Source organism: Ambystoma mexicanum, chromosome 14 (assembly GCF_040938575.1).
Source record: "Ambystoma mexicanum isolate Mex_15411 chromosome 14, UKY_AmexF1_1, whole genome shotgun sequence".
Lineage (NCBI taxonomy): Eukaryota > Metazoa > Chordata > Amphibia > Caudata > Ambystomatidae > Ambystoma > Ambystoma mexicanum.
Window position 1 is genome coordinate 141,957,601 of NC_090940.1, and position 20,532 is coordinate 141,978,132.

Sequence of the window (20,532 nt, forward strand, 5' to 3'; positions counted from 1 at the left end):
GGCATTGCCCCCTGTGAGTGTATTCAAACCCACACCAGTATCACTGTCTTGTCCCTTGGGGTCTTTGGTGTGTGTTTCCCGGCCCAGGTCTGAATGGTGGGCCTTGGGTGCTGGCACCTGTGGTTGACATAGTCTGTATCGCTGCAACGCGGTCACCTTTCTGGTGGTTTTCAATGGTGCCGCTTGCACGTCTACTCTCTCGTAAACTCTGGCTAAATCTATGATCTCTGGTAGCGACAGAGTTTTTTTCAGAAGGTGTTTCCTGAAGGTTGAAGATGTGCACCCTTCTATTATCCTTAGTCCAATTGCCTCTTCATCAGAGAAATTCGCAAAATCACAGTGGGTTAATTTTCTTTGTAGTCGTATGACAAATGCCCCAATGGTTTCATGGGGGAGTTGTGCACATTGATTAAAAGAGTATCTTTCGTAGTCCCTATTGGGTAGGATAATTAACTTGCTGTTAACAGATGCTAGAATCAGAGCATTTGTGGACTTATCTTGTATCAGGATGGTTTTTAGGATGCCTTTGATTTCTTTTCCAGCCAGGTTGGCAGTGTCCGCTGTGTTGGGTGAGTCCTGATCTCCTATGGCCCTCATGAAGTCTTCGAATTCTTCCTCCACTCTTCTCATCTTTGTCCCTGATCATAGCGTGGTTGTAACACGAAAGGGCTGGTCTGTCAGAGAAATGCAGCCGTTGATGTGGTTCCCGCCAAGGAGTTTACTGGTGCTCTGGCCTCTGCTCCTGCGGGCATCTGTGGGTTGTCCACCATGGTCTCTTAATATTTCTACCTGGTTGTTCTGGTGTTTGTCCCCAGTTGGTAGTGTTTTGGTTACAGGACGTGATGCACGGTGGACATTTATCTTTGTTCTCCTGCAGGGGTTTGTTGTATAGTTTGCGCTCTTTTCACCCACTGCTTTCCCTCTATGGATGTCTGTTGTCTCCTTCGTAGTGCTGCCTTCTTCTTATTGCTGTCCTTTCTAATGTGTTTGATAACCTCCCTTTGATGTGCTTCTTCTGCCCTCCTCGCGGTATGCCTGCCCTCCGGTGGCTGCTTCCGGCGTATTCCACAGCCTGTTGTCTGTGCGCCACACGTGCAAGTAGATGTTCTTACCTTCCTTCCGATGGAATGTTTAACTGTGCTGCATTTCCTAGGTCCTTCACACACTGCGCATGTGTGCGGTTGTTCCTTTCTGCCTTTTCTACCGCTGCGCATTCGCTGGCGGCGCTGCCGTGCTCTGGATCCCTTTTCTCACCGGCGTGCGCTACGCCACTTCACTGGGCCGTTTCTCCACGGCGGCTTCCACGGGTCCCTCTCCTCGGGTCGAGAAAATGCTGGAAGCTCCTCTCACCAGCTGCTCCAGGCTGTGTGGGTGCGTGGGCTCTTGTTCCCCTCATCACCAGTTGTTATGGGGGTCAGCCCTGAGTCCATGAACCACACAGAGCCAGAAGCGTGTGCTACTTTCGTTTATTCTCCTTTACACCAAACTAAACATCTCCTTCTGTTGTTCCCTCCTCTTCCCCCCGTGCCTTCCCGTGGTTACGTGGCTTTCCCTTAAAGGGACTTAACTGTTTCCTGCTCCACAACACCGCACATTGCTTTGGGCTTCTGGCGAAGCGCTGGAGGAGGCAGTCGTGGTCCTGTACAGGTAAGTGGTGGGAGAGTGGGGCAGCAGGCCCGCGCTCCAGGTGGGGTTGCCCCCCTCAAATTGGCTAGAGAGAGGGGTAGTCACAAGACCAACATTGCCAGGGATAGCCTCTACGGCTGGCTTCCACAACATTGGACATTTGTTTGCGGTCAACAGAGGCCGAACTGGTTCTAAGTATGATAGAAAATTGAAAGCGCTACAAGTCTTGATTTTTACATATTAGCATTTACCATTACAAGAGGAGCAGCAAAATAATTGAATTAAGGGAATTAAGCAGATGTACATTTTTAAGAGTTGGATAGGTTTTAGAAGATAGCAATATGGATGTTCACTCAAACAAGGCCTACTTCAAGATAAAGAAGCAGTGTGAATAAGGAACCAGGGAGCAGGAATAAGTAGGACACATTGAAGGCTCATTAGAGCCTGCTCTCACGTAGCATTTCTCGCCATTGTTATCCGAGGGTCAGCGCCTCTTCCTGTTTTCCATATCTGCCAAATCAAAGTCTCTTAACACAACAGCACTCTGTGTTTGCGTACGAACAAAAATTGATAGTGAGTGACCTCGGGGTCAGCCATTTCCTGCTTGTTAGTGGGGGTGAGGGGTGGCAGGCAAACATACAGTTGGCTTGCATCTTGCTAATCTTGTTTTAAACTATGACATGTAATTATTACATTCATTTTTACTTTTAAAAGATTGTCATGATAATTGGCTTTTTCAATTGGATAGTTTTTTTTTAATAATCTTTATTTTTGATATTTTATATTTATGTCAAGGATTTATAAAGTGCAGTCCTAGATGGGAAGCATGGAATGCTGTACAATGGGGACACTCCCACGAGTTCCAAGTAGGATGCAGGGGTCCTAGACAAGCTAGGTCATCAGGGGGCGCAGAGAAAGGAGGAAACTTCAGGGGGTGGGTCGAGAGGTGCCTCGGTTTTGGGGAGGTGTTCTTTGACGAGTAGAGTCTTCATACTCTTCCTGAAGTTTAGCCCTGTAGCACTTCCGGCGGAAATGCCACATCATCGCAAGTGTGTGAAGGGAATTGCCTCCACACATGAAGGGTTTCGGAAAAGAAACTCTAAATTGAGTGTATTTTCAAATCCAATTACTCCTGAAACAACAATGGTGTTTCTCAGATAAAAAAGTAGACAAATAACTATGTAGAGACAGAAATGCCAATACGTATTATACATAACACCGTAGAATGAGTGATCTTCTTATCTATTCTGCATAGAATACAAGAAATGTCTGAGACCACAAGGCTGTGTATGACATTTGTTCTGGTAAGGGTGAACTGCAAATCAGCTTTGATTTAAGGGTCTGCCAGGTGATAGATGACATGGGTCGGATGGGTGGGAGGGGCATCAAATTTTCTCCACATCATCCCCTTTGTGTTTCAGCGAATAGTTGCAGCCTTCAGCGACGCAGGGTTTCCTGATTGCCCATTGGTGGGCATGGGAGTTCCTAGTGGGGATCTTTCCGGAATGTCCTTTCACTGGTAATTTTTTCAACTTTGTTTTATTTACGTGTTTTTTATAGCCTATATACCACCGCATGATAGGTTTGTAGCAGTTAGGTGATGTGCACCAAAGCTGGTGCAGTTTTTTGTCCGCGAAAAGCTAGGGCTTTGCGCATTACTGCGTGAGGCAAAGGGTGTTGGGTCTGTCGTTAAAGAGGTCCAGGACTCTGCATCAGTGCGGTCGCAGAAGGCTATAGTGGCAGATCCTAGATGGCGTGGTCAAGTGGGCAAGTTTCTAGTTGGTGTGGAGTGTCAGAAACACTAAAGTGTGGATGCAGTGGGCAAAAGCACTTGTAGAGTGCAGGCAGGATGTTTGCGCAGGACAGTGCAGGCATAGGTATGGATGTGCACTTCCCATGGCCCAATTAGCCAAGTAGCAGGGATGGCGGCCGCAAATACAACCACTTGGCATTCTTTGTTCAGTAGTTACATGTGTGTAGAAGCATGTGGCTGGGGGAGTGGCAGTGTGCCTGAGCAATAGCTGAGAATGCACCATAGAGTTACTTGATGCAGGCCCTACTGATGATCTTCCGGCGCGTTGGTGGACTACCGGGAGCAGTTGGCCTGCTCATCACCCCATGGCAGTGCCGGGATGGGATCAGCAATGGGCTTGGACCTAGTAAGAAGGGCCGCACTAATCTGGGAGCGCCAGAAGAACCTCAAGCAAAGGGTCCACCACGGATAATGGCTATATCCCGCTATGGTTTGGTGCTCTGGGCACTTTGCAGCCGTGGAGCGACCTTTGTGCATGGTGGTGATGTGTGTTTTCCAGGCCAGCAGTGGGCATGGGATGGATTGGGGAATGGGCATAACACTGATAATAGGGCGCTGGCTGTGCCCTTGGAGGTAGACTACCCAAGTGTCTGGTGGTTAATGCAGCAAACACCAGCTGAAAGATACAAGGTGGCAGGCGAGCACGGTCATACAGAAGGCGGGGAGGCCAATATTGGGGGGTTGGTTTGGCTCCAGTACCATGAAGAGTCCAGAGTCAGGTTGTGGGAAGATGGGCCAATACTGAGGTTGAAGCTAGTTATAGATTTCTGGCTTCACTGGAGGTTATTGACTAGGATGGCAATGGATATGCACACGTCTAGTGGATATCTGCTACTGTCCGGTGATTTCTTTGCTTCCCCAACAAGAGAGAAGCGGGGGATGGTGCAAGGTTCAACAACAAATGGCTTGCTGGACCTTTAAAACGGACATGTGTACAGGTCAGTTCTTTAGACTTACGCATCTATGTAGCAGTTGTGGGGCTACGGATTAGAAGGCAGGCTGTGAATTTGAGGTCGGCAATGGAATATCCTGAGGTGATCATGAGGAAAACAGCCGAAGAAGAATCTGAGGCCAGGATTGCTGACCCTTTTTCGGAGTGGCCTATGGAATATTTCCTCACATTGACGCTATGGGCAGGACCATGGCCAGTTGGGCTTTTGGTGAGTGATTTGTATGAGGGTTTAGTCTAACAATGAGGAGCTGATTTGTTTGGCGAGGAAATACCGATATGGAGCTATGATGTCCGAATGAGATATTAAGGCTGTCTTCAGTGAACTGAAAAGATGTTTAGACTTTTGCATATGAAGTTTCATATTTCAGATATATCTACAGGTGCTCCCCATCCTTCAGCAAAGGCTCTTGGTTTCTGTAGAGTGCTTCGTGCAGACACCTGGGGTATTGTATGAGTGCACCATTTATTCTTTTTGAGCGATGCATCTGCGCTGTTTATGGGTTTGAAGAAAGCTGTCATCCGCCATGACTTTAGTTATCACCTGTGGGGAAGGCATGGAAGAGTTGCATTAGGTCCTGTGTTACAGCATTTTGACTGCTGTTTGTGCACGCGTGTACCTTGTTACTACACTTGGCAGGGAACAGAGTCCTGCGACAAACCCTCCTGTCTGGCTTCGTTGGATGGTGTGCTCACCAAAGGGGAAGAGTACCACCACAAGCGACATGATGCTGGGCCTGCGGGGGCTCATGGGAAGGATCCCCAGACTACACCACCACGCAATGCCAGAGGCAGGGGCTTGTCACAGTTCAACCGCAAATGCTCCTGACCCTTTCAGGGAAACTGAAAGGTAGGCAGCCAGTCCTCAAACAAGGCCTCCACTCTCAAAGTTAAGAACGGATATACTAAGGGAGTTCACTCTAACGACAGGGCCGAAGTGTGACAACCAGAGAGAGGACTGTGTTATGGGAGGGGCAATATAGCCCAAAGTCACAGCTATGAAATGGAAGCCATATTAAGAGGTGAGATCAACCTGCCAGCCAGGAACTCCAAGATGGTGTGCAGGCTTCTTGAAGCTGTGGTATAGCAGACGCTGGAGACCCTCCAGAGTGAACTACGACGCCCAAGTTCCCTATACCAAGCTTGCACCCCTGAATTTACTTATCCCAGAGACAGGCTGGAAAGCGGGGATTGACCCCTACAGAATCCAGAGGTAGGAAGAAGAACTAATTATGAGCCAACTAGAGAGGTCAACAGAAGGAGCTGGAGAAGGAAAATAAGTTGAGATGGGAGGACAGTCTCTTGATCCTGGGCAGAGTAGAAGACTTGAGGCTGGAAAAAAGGGTCCAAAGGTCGGAGACAACAAGAGGCTACAAGAGGGGCTAGGGTAGGATAGACCCTATAGGTAGAAATGGCTCTAGCTGAGACCTGGATGGCTGTGGGGAGAAAGAAAGAGCAAGGAATTGGGCGGGCATTGACCCAGAGGGCTGGGAAGGGAGAAGTCCCAGAGGACTTGGGAGAGAACGACCATGTACATTAGGAGAAGATTGGCTGAGAAGGCAGGATGAGGCAAAATTGCAATGTTGTGGAAAGGAATGCTCGGGTGGTGGGAGAGATGGTGAAGACTACGACCCTAACTTTGGGAGGTGTCCAAAGAGGTGAAGATGGTGACCAAAGGAATGAAGAATGTGCCCAAAGAGGTGAAAAAGATGGGGGACTTAGAAGAGGATTGGAGAACCTTAATCGTTATAAGAGAGATATCCATGGGGCCAAAAAAGGTTCACAGTGGGATATCCATCAAGATGCAAATAATCAACAATATTTTAAAATAAAACATATTTGTTTTACTTGTGTCTAAAAGTAGTGTGTGTCTGGGACTACTGCTGAAACACTACTATGCCCATTGGGAAGCGGAATGGCGCTTTCTGTACCTCTTGAATGTGCTGATGCCACCAGTAGCAAGGCAAACTCTCTCTAGAGGTTCACTTATTGGCTGCAGCTACCGGAAACAAAGGTATTGTCCAAAGCATTCTCCTGCTGGGGAAACAATGCATTCTTGCCATTGCTTTCTTGAAGAAAAGGATTACTCCAGTCAAGGAAGAAACTAAAATGTGTGATGAACCCCAGTTTATCTGGGTTATGCCAGGGGGGTGGGTTTCTTGGTGAATTGTGCCACCCATATCAGGCATGGCAGTGTTTTTTGCAATTGTAAATTCCAAAACTCTTGCCGACCAGGAGAGGGAAAGCGTGCAAATCAACAGGGTGCATACATGTAAAGCCTTTATTCAGACCTGCATAATTGAGCTGCCCTCCTTAGTCTGCTCCCAGTCCAAAGGGCAGTCCAAAGAGAAATCAGGATAGTCTTTCATGAATTTTGGCAGGGTGGAGAAGGGGGGTCACAGGGAAGGAACAGTGAGTGATTCCAAAAGGAAGAGATGGCAGTGACCTGGTACACACACCACATCGTATGTGTAACGCTCACCTGATTCCCACGGAGGCGCGGGTCTTGGCAGGAAGGTGTCCGTAACACGAAACGTGATGTGCAGGATTCGGTTGGCTTCTGGGGTCGAACCTCTCCGCACTGTGTGTCGAACCCGAAGGGTGAGGTTTCTGCAGGTGAAATAATATGGGGATTAAAGGTCTGGGTTGTTGAATGTCCCTATCTCTCTCCTCCCAGCTTGTCTGTTGAACCCCCCTCCCAGGTCAACTTGCTCACCTTAGATAGGTGAATGCTGGGCTCTCCATCTGCGTCTAGTGCAGGGTGCCGTTGCCAGTTCCTTCACTGGTGAAACGTTAGCCTCTTGACTTCAGAGGATGAGTACCGTCGTTGTCTGCACGACCGGTAAGTTTCTAGACACCTTTAGTCTGTAAGTATGGCAAGCGCTCTTACTGTCTCTTTCTTTGTCTTTGCAGGCGACGATGCAGAAAGAAGAAATCCGGAAATCGCCACGTGCCGGTGAGTGTAACCCTGCTGTTGTCTATGCAGGTGAAGATGCAGCGTGAAGAATCCAAAATGCACAGCGTGCCGGTAAGTAGAATAATGCTGTTTATCTTTGTGCAGATGCAGCGTGAAGAATCCGAAATGCACAGCGTGCCGGTAAGTAGAATAATGCTGTTTATCTTTGTGCAGATGCAGCGTGAAGAATCCGGAATGTACGGCGTGCCGGTAAGTAAAATAATGCTGTTTGTCTTTGCAGGCGAAGGTGCAGCGTGAGGCACGGCCGCTGCCGATGGATCAGGTAAGCAAACACTGCGTGTGAAAGTTCGTTCTGCTAACCTGTTGTTTCTGATCTTTTGCAGGTGCTGATGTTGCTCAGGTACCGGAATGGTGAGTATAATTCTTGCAGGTTCAGGATCCAAAGAAGAAAAGCTGGAGCAGACTCGGTGAGCGTTCTGCTGCAGATGCAGAATAACGCGAAGCACGTTTCATCAATCGGGTGTGGTTTAAATAGCCTTGGAGTGATGAGGCGTCTCCTTCCACGGCCCCGCCTAGGTAAGAAAAGAGTTCCTGCTTCCAGAAGAGTTCCAGTGTAGTGGAGCTGCCCCACCCAGGTAAGAAAAGTAGTCCCAGTTCACCAAGGACTTTTAAGAGTCTGGCAAGTCAGCAGCATGGTCTGCCGCAGGTATGTCCACCCAAGCATCTTCACACCTATGATGAGCCCGGCGCTTCCAGTGCCGGGACCAAGGCTTCTGATGAGCCTGGTGCCACCGGCGCCAGGACAAGGTCCAAAAGGTCCCTGTGGGGACCGGCTGGTGCCTAGGATCAGGGTTAGGGGCCTGCTTCCAAGGACGTTGGACTGATCCTGGCTCCTTGGAAGCAGTGATCATGACAGTATCCCCCCTCAAGGCCCCTCCTAAGTGTGTCTTCTCCGGAGGCTTTGGCTTGTCGGGGTGATTCAGATGGAATCTCTTGACCAGACGAGGTGCGTGGACGTGTTCTGAGGGTTCCCAAGACCTTTCCTGGGGACCGTATCCTTTCCAATCAACCAAATAGTATAATTTAGACCTGGAAATTTTGGAGTCTAGGATGTTCTTCACTTCAAATTCGAGTTCTCCGTCTACCAAAACGGGTTCCGGGAGTTCAGTCAATCGGGTTTCTGGTTGCACTGGTTTTAATAAGGAGACATGGAATACTGGATGTATTTTCATATGCGTAGGTAATTCCAATTTGGCAGCCACCGGATTAATTATGGCAGATATGAGGTAGGGCCCCAGGTATCTCGGGATGAAAGTGCGGGGTCCTTTTAAAGGCAGGTGCTTAGTAGATAACCAGACTTGATCTCCTACAGCGTAGTGAGGGGCCTCTTTACGTTGTCGATCGGCTGCCTTTTTGAATTGAGCTTTAGCTCTTTGCAGGTGGGCAGTGGCTTCCTTAAAAGCACAGGTGATCTCCGAATGCAAGTGATCCACAGCAGGTGCTTCAATTTCTTGGGGAGGATCCAGGTTGGAGGTTCTAGGATGGTGTCCATATAACAAGAAAAAAGGAGTCTTCCCGGTTCCAGAATGAGTCGAATTGTTATACGCGTATTCAGCGATCCAAAGAATGCCCTTCCAGGGGTTTTCTGTTTGTTGGAGCATGCAGCGTAGATATTGTTCTAGTGTCTGGTTTGTCCTTTCGGTTTGTCCGTCAGTTTGGGGATGGTGACTGGTCGAAAGTCTTACATCAACTTGGGCTAGACGACAGCAACTGCGCCAGAAGTGGGAGATGAATTGACTTCCCCTATCGGAGACTAAAACCGAAGGAAAACCGTGTAAGCGAACGATGTTTGCCAAGAATTCCCGGGCCAATACTGAGGCTGAAGGCAGACCCTTCAAGGGTATGAAGTGAGCCATTTTCGAGAATAGATCCACGACTACTAAGATGGTAGTATATCCCAAGCATGGAGGTAAGTCCGTGATAAAATCCATGGACAGGGTATGCCATGGACATGGAGGGATGTCAAGTGGCTGTAATAGGCCGGCTGGTCTTTGCTTTTGACTTTTATTCTGGGCACACACACCGCAGGAGATTACAAAGTCTCTAATATCCCTTTTCCACGATGGCCACCAGAAATGTCTTTTAATCTTTTCCATGGTTTTGGTAATGCCAGGGTGCCCCTCCATTAGAGAATCATGATAACCGGAGATTACTTGTTTTTGTAGTTTCTCACAGGGCAAGTGCAATCGTCCTCGGAAATATGGTAGGTCTTGATCTACTGAGAAATCTTTTCCCTTTAATTGCCAGTCCTGCAAATCGGTCGGAGTTAGGAGCGATTTCACCGTGGTCTTGATGTCTTCAAAAGATTGAGTGCTGACCAAACCCAAAATCCTTTGTTCTGGGATTATGGGTATTGGATCTGGATTGATCAAATGTTCATCTACTCCCATCCGGGAGAGGGCATCCGCTTTTCCGTTCTTACTGCCTGGTCGATAAGTAATTATAAAGTCAAATTCTGCTAGAAACAGAGCCCAACGAAGTTGTCTGGAAGACTGAGCTTTGGCTGTCTTTAGGTATTGTAAATTGCGGTGGTCAGTCATTACGGTGACTGTGTGTCTGGCTCCTAGAAGATAATGCCGCCAGGCTTTAAAGGCCGATCTGATGGCCAAAAGTTCCTTGTCTGTAATTGAATAGTTGATCTCAGGAGGCGAAAACTTGCGGGACCAAAAGGCAACCGGATGTAGTTGGTTTGTGACCGAATCTCTTTGTGATAACACTGCACCCATAGCAAGACTAGAAGCATCCGTTTCCATGATGTAAGGTAGTTCTGGGCGAGGGTGTTTTAAAACAGGTGCAGAAATGAATTTAGCTTTTAAGTCTTGAAAAGCTTGTTCCGCTTCAGAAGACCACTCAAAACGTTTGTTCTTTTTCAACAGAGCGGTGATGGGCTGGACTATCCGGGAAAATTCAGGAATGAATCTGCGGTAAAAGTTAGCGAATCCTAACATGCTTTGAACTCCTTTTACAGAGGTTGGTGATGGCCACTTGATAATTGCATCAACTTTCTTTGAATCCATATGGACTCCATTAGGTGACAGTATGAATCCCAGGAACTCGACTTCCGTTGCGTTGAAGACGCATTTCTCAAGCTTAGCAAAAAGACTATGTTGACGCAATCTCTCGAGAACCTTTTTAACATGTCTCTGATGTTCTTCTTCAGATGATGAATAGACGAGGATGTCGTCAATGTAGACAACTACACATACGTCAATGAGTTCTCTGAGGACATCGTTCATAAAATATTGGAAAGCAGCAGGAGCATTACACAGTCCAAAGGGCATCACTTGATATTCGAATAGCCCGTACTTGGTGCGGAAGGCCGTTTTCCATTCATCGCCCTCTTTGATCCGTACCAAGTGGTAGGCTCCTCTGAGATCCAGCTTTGTGTATATACAGGCATCTTTGACTTGGTCCAGGAGTTCAGGGATCAAAGGTAACGGGTATCTGTTTTTAACAGTGATCTGATTCAGGGAGCGGTAATCTATGCAAGTCCTAAGGTCTCCTTCCTTTTTCGGAACGAAGAACAAAGCCGATGAAGCTGGAGATTTTGAAGGGCGGATAAACCCGTTAGCTAGGTATTGGTCCAGGTAATGTCTGAGGTGAATGTTCTCTGGCTCGGTGAGGGCATAGATCCTGCTGCAAGGAGGGGTTGTTCCAGGTATCAGATCTATTTGACAGTCGTAAGACCTATGAGGAGGTAGGGTGTTAGCTTGATCCTTCTGGAAGACGTCTTGGAACTCCTGGTATTCGGGAGGCAATTTGAGAATCTCCTCAGAAGAGATCGTCGCCAGTGAAACATCAGGTCGAGGATAACAAGTGGTAGAACACTCTGGAAACTGAACCGTCTTTGCTCGCCAATCAATCTGAGGGTTGTGCTTCTCTAACCAAGGGATTCCCAGAATGATCTGGAACTGAGGGGCCTTGATTACATCGAACACTATTCTCTCCCGGTGTCCATTATGACTCAACAGCGTCACTTCTTGGGTGGCATGCGTTACTGGTCCGGAGGCTATCTCCGTGCCATCCACAGTAGTGATGACGTCTTTTACTGCCTTAGGGACAAGGGGTAGATTCATCCTTGATACCATTTCACGGTCCACATAGTTACCGATTGCTCCGCTGTCAATGTAAGCTTCAATTGCATGCAAACGATCCGGACGTTCAGAACTAATGAGGACCATGGGTATCACGAAATGCGAGGTCACGGGACAGATCTTAACGCTCGGCAAGAGGACCTCTACTCTTGTCGGGCGAGGTCGTTTCCCTGCTCAGAACTTGTGGTACAGGTATCAGCGGCTCCTACAGTCTTCTTAGCTGGTTTCACGGGACAGTCCCGAAGAAAGTGTCCTGAATTACCGCAATAGAGGCATAATTGCAGCTGCCTTCTTCTTTCCCGCTCTTTCTGGGTTAAAGGTCCTCTCATGCCCCCTATTTGCATGGGTTCCACAGTGTCAGCTCCCTTATTCGAGGTCTGTGGTTTGGAAAACACTCGGGTATCAAATCTGGAACGATCTGCCTTCCTGTTCTGTAGTCTATGGTCTAGTTGGACAACCAAGTCAATATAGTCTGAACATTCTTGTGGAGGATTCACAACCTGCGCTAGCACATCCTTGAGCTCTCCACGCAGGCCTCTGTAAAAAAGCGTTATTCTCTTGTCCTCGGGCCATTGTGTTTCCACAATGAGTCTATTGAAAGAGGCTATATAAGCGAAGAGGTCTTGGTTACCCTGTCGTAATGAGAGAAGTTCATTGTCCAAGGCCTGCCCTTGTGCATGTCTTGCGAACAGTTTCTCCATGCTGGACTGGAAGGCTTGAAAATCGTGTAAAACCGGATCATCCTGGGTGACTAAAGGGATCGACCAATCTGCAGCACTGCCACTGAGATAAGAAAGCACAAAAGCTACCTTGGCCTGGTCCGTTGGGAATGCAGCTGGTCGACACAAGAAATGCAGGCGGCACTGGTTGATGAACACTGCGAATTTCTTTGGATCACCAGCAAAACGTTCGGGCGGAGCCAAGGGCACATTACCGGGCAGATTGATTTGCACTGGGTTTGAAGCTGATGCAGAAGGATAACTCCCTCCTGGAACGGGCAAAGGTGTCTGTCCTGCCTGAGTTTGTAACAACTGCCTAGCAAGGTCCTCTGTTCGCTCCTTAGAAATTATCAGTTCTCTTCTTAGGGAGCTTGTTTCCTGGCGAGCTGCATGTACTTCTGCTCTTAATTCCCCAAGCAACTGGGCTAGTTGATCGGTATCTGAAGTTTCCATTGCGCCTGGGTAGGAGTTTAGTGGTGGGCTTCGCGTTCTGTAACGCTCACCTGATTCCCACGGAGGCGCGGGTCTTGGCAGGAAGGTGTCCGTAACACGAAACGTGATGTGCAGGATTCAGTTGGCTTCTGGGGTCGAACCTCTCCGCACTGTGTGTCGAACCCGAAGGGTGAGGTTTCTGCAGGTGAAATAATATGGGGATTAAAGGTCTGGGTTGTTGAATGTCCCTATCTCTCTCCTCCCAGCTTGTCTGTTGAACCCCCCTCCCAGGTCAACTTGCTCACCTTAGATAGGTGAATGCTGGGCTCTCCATCTGCGTCTAGTGCAGGGTGCCGTTGCCAGTTCCTTCACTGGTGAAACGTTAGCCTCTTGACTTCAGAGGATGAGTACCGTCGTTGTCTGCACGACCGGTAAGTTTCTAGACACCTTTAGTCTGTAAGTATGGCAAGCGCTCTTACTGTCTCTTTCTTTGTCTTTGCAGGCGACGATGCAGAAAGAAGAAATCCGGAAATCGCCACGTGCCGGTGAGTGTAACCCTGCTGTTGTCTATGCAGGTGAAGATGCAGCGTGAAGAATCCGAAATGCACAGCGTGCCGGTAAGTAGAATAATGCTGTTTATCTTTGTGCAGATGCAGCGTGAAGAATCCGAAATGCACAGCGTGCCGGTAAGTAGAATAATGCTGTTTATCTTTGTGCAGATGCAGCGTGAAGAATCCGGAATGCACGGCGTGCCGGTAAGTAAAATAATGCTGTTTGTCTTTGCAGGCGAAGGTGCAGCGTGAGGCACGGCCGCTGCCGATGGATCAGGTAAGCAAACACTGCGTGTGAAAGTTCGTTCTGCTAACCTGTTGTTTCTGATCTTTTGCAGGTGCTGATGTTGCTCAGGTACCGGAATGGTGAGTATAATTCTTGCAGGTTCAGGATCCAAAGAAGAAAAGCTGGAGCAGACTCGGTGAGCGTTCTGCTGCAGATGCAGAATAACGCGACGCACGTTTCATCAATCGGGTGTGGTTTAAATAGCCTTGGAGTGATGAGGCGTCTCCTTCCACGGCCCCGCCTAGGTAAGAAAAGAGTTCCTGCTTCCAGAAGAGTTCCAGTGTAGTGGAGCTGCCCCACCCAGGTAAGAAAAGTAGTCCCAGTTCACCAAGGACTTTTAAGAGTCTGGCAAGTCAGCAGCATGGTCTGCCGCAGGTAAGTCCACCCAAGCATCTTCACACCTATGATGAGCCCGGCGCTTCCAGTGCCGGGACCAAGGCTTCTGATGAGCCTGGTGCCACCGGCGCCAGGACAAGGTCCAAAAGGTCCCTGTGGGGACCGGCTGGTGCCTAGGATCAGGGTTAGGGGCCTGCTTCCAAGGACGTTGGACTGATCCTGGCTCCTTGGAAGCAGTGATCATGACAGTATGTCCCACTGCCCGTCATTGTAATTGTGATTATCCAATCCATTATGTAGCGCCTTTTACGATTACTATAGTCTCAACACGCTTGTGGTGGGAACGCCCTCAGGGACCGCAGTCCAGAGTATGAGAAATTGTCAGAGAGGTTTAGAATGCGTTTGTGTGTATAGCCAAGATTAGGATTTGCTGGGCTGGCTAGGCTCCTTTAAGCAATCCAAGAGATCAGCCATGTGCGTGGGTGCTGAGGTGGGTCACGAGTATGGGCGAGTGCAAGAGACTTGTTATGTTTCCAGTTAAACTAAAATCTTGGCATAGGTTGTCGCTGTATTCCAATGGCAGAGGTGTTGAGGTAAGTCGAGAGTGAGTAAGTAGACTTAAAAATGTTAAGTGTCCAGCTAGACAGAATTTTGTCAAAGGTCGTAGCTGGATTCTAATGTGCGTGGCTGGAAAGCAGTGCCTGCGGAAGATGTCCACCGAGGTGATGCGTTTATACTTACCTGGAGCTCAGCTTAAGCTTATCTTTGATGTCTCTGTGTCATCAGATCTTCTGTGGGGACAAAAGGCTGGCTACCTACATAGAGTCATCTAGGCGCTAAGGAGGGACTACCCTCACCTCTTCTAACAGAAATACACAGGATGTCCTAGTCCCTCTTCTAACATAGATCTTCAGCATAAAGGCAGGCTAACATTTGTGTAGTACATTTCCTACCCCCGGAAATCCACCGCAGTGTAACACATTTCTAGCCCCCAAAATACAGCTGGGGGTGAGATGTTTCCTACCCAAACAATCCATCTAAGTTTAACACATTTCCTATCCCCAACAGTCCATCTACGTTTAACACATTTACTATCCATCCCAAATCATCTAAGTGAGGTATATTTCCTACCCCCAACAATCCATCTGAATTACGCATTTCCTACCCCGAGCAATCCATCTAAGTGTAACACGTTTCCTTCCCTCAACAATCCGTCAAAGTCTACCACATTTCCTATCTCTCACAAACCATTTAAGTGCACTACATTTCTACTCCCAGCAATCCATCAGAGTGGGACACATGTTCTACCCCCAGCAATTTATCTAGGTGTAACACATTTCCCATCCCTCGCAACACATCTAGGTGTAACATTTTTGCTACCCGCAACAGTTCATTTAAGTTCAACACGTTTCCTATCCCTCACAGCGCTTCTAGGTGCAATACATTTCTCTACCCCCAGAAATCCAGCTGATGCATTTCATACCCCTAGCAGTTAAGTATTAGCAACAATTAGCCAAAGCCTAGCGTGTCCGTAGTCAGTGGGAGATAGAGTTGTGTGAATAGTGGTTGCCAGTTTCAGAGGTGGGCCGCCGCAATAACATCCGGCACTGCCTGGGGTCACCAGTTTGCGAGGCGTGCCGCTGTGACAATGTCCGGTGCCAACTTGGATGTCAGGTCATGTCCCTGAGGGTTTTTGCACAGTCGTTGCTTGGGGAATGCTGATCCATGTTATGCTATACCTTGCAGAGCAGACGTTTTTGGATAGGGATGCGGCCGTGGCGGAAGAGTGATGATGTCATGGTGGAGATGGATGGGAGCCTCTCCCCTCCACTACACACTTCAGGATGCCACTGGAAAAAGCCATGTTTTAGGTCCTTTCTGAAGAAGAGGAGTTGCTTGGAGCAGTGGAAGGGAGTTCCAGGTGGGTAGAGAAGGCGGAACCTCATATCTGGTAGAATTGTGCTGGGGGATTACACGAAGGCATGCCGAGCCTGATCAGAGAAATCCGGTCAAATGGTTGAGGATGATCTTGTTCTGGAGGAAAACTGGTCCAGTGTGGTGAAGGGCGCGGTGAGTGATGCATATGGCTTTAAACATAGCCCGATGGCTGATACAGAGCCAGTGCAGTGTTCCGAGGGAGGGGTAATATGTTCTCTAGATGAGATTGCAAGGAGGAGTCTGGCCACAGAGTTTTGGATTTGTTGGAGGTTCCTGAGCTGATGTGCTGGGACGTCAAGATAGAGGATTTGGCCGAGTCCAGGCGGGAGAGAATAATGGCAAGTATTGCAGAGAGTCTACGAGCGTAGGCTAGGGAAGGGAAGATTCGCATTAGTATGCGTAAGTAGAAGTTGCATGTTCTGGACACAAAGTTGATGTGTTGGGAGAGGGATAATTCTGAATCCATTGTGCATCTCAGAATTTTTAGAGAGGTCAGAAACTGCTGGTGGGGCTCCTAGGGCGTGTGGCCATGGTATTGGTTGGGGGATGAGGTGGTATTGCTGCTAGTAGTAGCTCAGTTTTGCCAGGGTTGAGGAGAAGGTGGTTGGCCGTCATCCAGTGATCGATTGCAGAGAGGCAGGAGGAGAGGTCCGGTTGGGAGGATGTTGGTGTTTTAGGTATCTTGAAAATGATCCGGCATGAGAGGTTGTGAGAGCGGCTGAGTGCCCTAAGTAAACTGAGGTAGAGAAAGAAAAAAGGGGTGACATTAGGATTGTGTAATTGCAGTAACAAGAAGTGCGAGGGAGAGTGGGTGGAGGGGTGCCGTCTTGAAGACAGCATTGAGGGTGTGCCCTGTAGTTGGAGAAGTATCTTTGTTTCTTCGACTCTGGGAATCCACATAGAAAGCAATCAGGGAGCCTCTGACACCCCGGATTTTCTTCATTTCTGTTTTCATTTTTGACCACGTGGAAGAGGCTCACTTGCAGTGTACATGAGTCACTGTTGTGGCTGAATGAGGCACAGCCCAGTCTATTTTACAAGGTTACCAGGTGACTCAATTTCAATGGGGATACCCCAGTCCGTGACCTGGCTTTCTCTTGCTTTTTGTGAGAGAGAACAGCAGACACCAGAAGCACACCCTTATTTGATGTTTAGATATGTTGATAAAAAAGGAAAGCCTTAATGGTATTAAGAATGTATCTAAGGTGCAGGGGAGAAGGATGCAACCTTGACACCTAGGTTGCGTTAAGTGCCACAAAAAACAAGATAAGTTTCCTAGTCGGGAACTCATGTCCCCTGCACACTTTCACTGACTGGAAAACCAGACCAACAATTAGTTGCGTTTAAATTATAAATTTAGTAGTTACAAATGCTTTAGAAATGCAATATCTTAAAGAAATGTTCATTAACACAAACTCGGGTCACAAGAAACCATCTTCTTTTTATTCATTTTCATGATGTGGTAGTCAAAAGGGGCCCAACGCGTTTCGAGTGTTTCACACTCTTCATCAGAGGCAATAAGCGATTTCTAAGAAAAAATATATATTTACATCCATATTAGTGGCGGTCAACCTTAGTGTAAACAAAATACATTACTGACTATCATTTCATGATTACATCCTTTTTCCTAATAGTAGACATTGTCTTTAAATAGAAGCATTTTAGCATAAGCTTAATTGTGAAGTCCTGATCCACATTTCTATACATATGGGTTTCAATAAATTTGAACCAATCTTTTTATGAATCAATGAGCAACAGAAAACTTTCTGTCTACGAATCCTGGTGTGCAGTAAATAGTACTAAAGAGAAAGAGAGAAACAAAGAATACTAACCTTGTGATTATTTTTGTCCTTACGAAAATATTATGGAGCTTGAAAGAAGTTGTCAAAGTGGAAAAGTCCAGTTTACAAACTCATCTGAATCATACTCCTGGTGAAAGCTTGGCTTCTGCTTCTAAAATCTCGAGGAACCCGCTACCTGCAAGTGAGGCCAAGGTTATAACTCTAAACGAGAGAGGGGTCCACTAAATTGAGTAAGCCAAAGAATTTGTACTTACTTAGAAGCACTGAGGATATTTCTCTGTGGGAAAGTCCAGCAGGTGCCTTATCTCTAAGATTCGAGGTCCCAACGCGCAGCCACCACGGTGTCAACACGAATTCTAAGGGATAAAAAGTAAAAAAAGGGGGGATAAAACTAAAGTTAGTCTAATGGAGTTCTTTAATAGGAAGGGTTTTATAACTATGCTAACCTTTCTCTATAGGCAGTTTGGTCTCACCTGTAGCATGTACTCCAGTCCAAAGGAAAACGGGAACCATCACGCATGACAGTACCTGTGCTAATCTTTGTGGCATCTTTTTTTTTTTTTTTAAACTTATTTTTTATTAGTTTTACATAAATATTACATGAAGAAGTTAACATTGAATCTTATAACATTCCCTTCCCCCCCTCCCCCCTCCCTCCCCACGGGATGGATGGAGTCATTTTGTCCAGGGATCCTGTTAAGCGTTAAATATGTCTGATATTTTTATGTTATGGGGGCACCATTGCTCCATAAAGTCTGACTGGAGGTATTGCAGGGTCCCTTCCCATTCTCTTACAAATTGGTCTCCGGCATCTTTTAAGGGGTGCATACTGATGACGTCATCACGCGCATGTGCGTGTGAAGTATCATCTTCAAAAGCCCGAGCGCTCATTTTTTTACTTTTTATCCCTTAGAATTTGTGTTGACACCGTGGTGTCTGCGCTTTGGGACCTCGAATCTTAGAGATAAGGCACCTGCTGGACTTTCCCACAGAGAAATATCCTCAGTGCTTCTAAGTAAGTACAAATTCTTTGGCTTACTCAATTTAGTGGACCCCTCTCTCGTTTAGAGTTATAACCTTGGCCTCACTTGCAGGTGGCGGGTTCCTCGAGATTTTAGAAGCAGAAGCCAAGCTTTCACCAGGGGTATGATTCAAATGAGTTTGTAAACTGGACTTTTCCACTTTGACAACTTCTTTCAAGCTCCATAATATTTTTGTAAGGACAAAAATAATCACAAGGTTAGTATTCTTTGTTTCTCTCTTTCTCTTTAGTACTATTTACTGCACACCAGGATTCGTATACAGAAAGTTTTCTGTTGCTCACTGATTCATAAAAAGATTGGTTCAAATTTATTGAAACCCATATGTATAGAAATGTGGATCAGGACTTCACAATTAAGCTTATGCTAAAATGCTTCTATTTAAAGACAATGTCTACTATTAGGAAAAAGGATGTAATCATGAAATGACAGTCAGTAATGTATTTTGTTTACACTAAGGTTGACCCGCCACTAATATGGATGTAAATATATATTTTTTCTTAGAAATCGCTTATTGCCCCTGATGAAGAGTGTGTAATGCTCGAAACGCGTTGGGCCCCTTTTGACTACCACATCATGAAAATGAATAAAAAGAAGATGGTTTCTTGTGACCTGAGTTTGTGTTAATGAACATTTCTTTAAGATATTGCATTTCTAAAGCATTTGTAACTACTAAATTTATAATTTAAACGCAACTAATTGTTGGTCTGGTTTTCCAGTCAGTGAAAGTGTGCAGGGGACGTGAGTTCCCGATTAGGGAACTTATCTTGTTTTTTGTTTCTCTTGCTTTTTACCTAAGTCAATTTTAGTCAATTGACCTCACATGAGGCTACAACTCCCAGAATGCAACTGATTGAGAATTGAAAGCCTGGGATGGGTGCATGGGGCCCCCAATGGCATGGAGTCATCTGCTAACCTAACTTTCTTGCTTTTGAGTGGTGTAGTAGTATGGCAGCAGTTTCTTGTAAGGAATAGGTGTCCAGACAGTGCTGTGTAGGGCAAAATCCCTACTTTAGATTCCTTCCCGTACCATCTGGAATATTTTTGGCACCTGGCATTCTCAGTCTGTGTACATGGATGAATGACATCATCAGTTTAATCATCTGCGTAAGTTAGACTAATTGTGCATTTGCACTCATTTTTGTATTTAGCATAATGGTGTAAGTTGGCCGAATATTACTTTTAGCCTGACTGCCTATGTTAGCCCAATGTGAGTAGGCAGGGAGATTAGCTGAGTCAAGCTGAGAGCTTCCGGGATGTCCGTTAGCGAAGAAGTCGTGGGTTGGTTGGGATATCAAACCAAATGTTGAAATCTCCTAATATAGTAAGGGATGGATGTAGGATTAAGGTGGCTGATAGGGAGTCACCAGGAAAGTTGGTGAAGTACTTCTTATAGCCTGGTGGCCTATAGATGAGTAGGAAGCTGGGAAGGAGGGAGGGGAGAAGGCAGATATTTACTAGTTATGATTCACAATTTGAGTTACTGGGTAGATTCTAAGTGGATATAGCTGGAAAAGGAAGGGAGTGGGAGGAGAGGAGGCTGATGACATTGAATTGTGGAGAGGGGGAGTCAGTGGAGAGATGTGTTGTTGGCTAAGTTATTGGGGTGCAAAGGTGCAGTTCGGATCTGGGCAGGGTGGTGCATGGTGAAGCACCTAGATGCAACACACTTTGTTCGGGACAGGATCATCTAGATTAAGAGCGTGCAGTGTTTTAAAATTTACTTTGACTCAATCCACATACTGTGATAGAAAAGCACCTAATTTCAACAAACACTGTGAATGAAATGCACCCACATTAAAGCACATGCTGCGGCTGAAATGCACCTACATGCAAATAGACAATGCTGGTGAAATGCACCTAGATTCAAACAAACACTGCGGTGGCCTGCACCTAGATTTAAACCACATACTGTGAGGGACAGTGCCTACTTTCAAACAGACACTGTGGGCGAAAAGCACCTAGATTT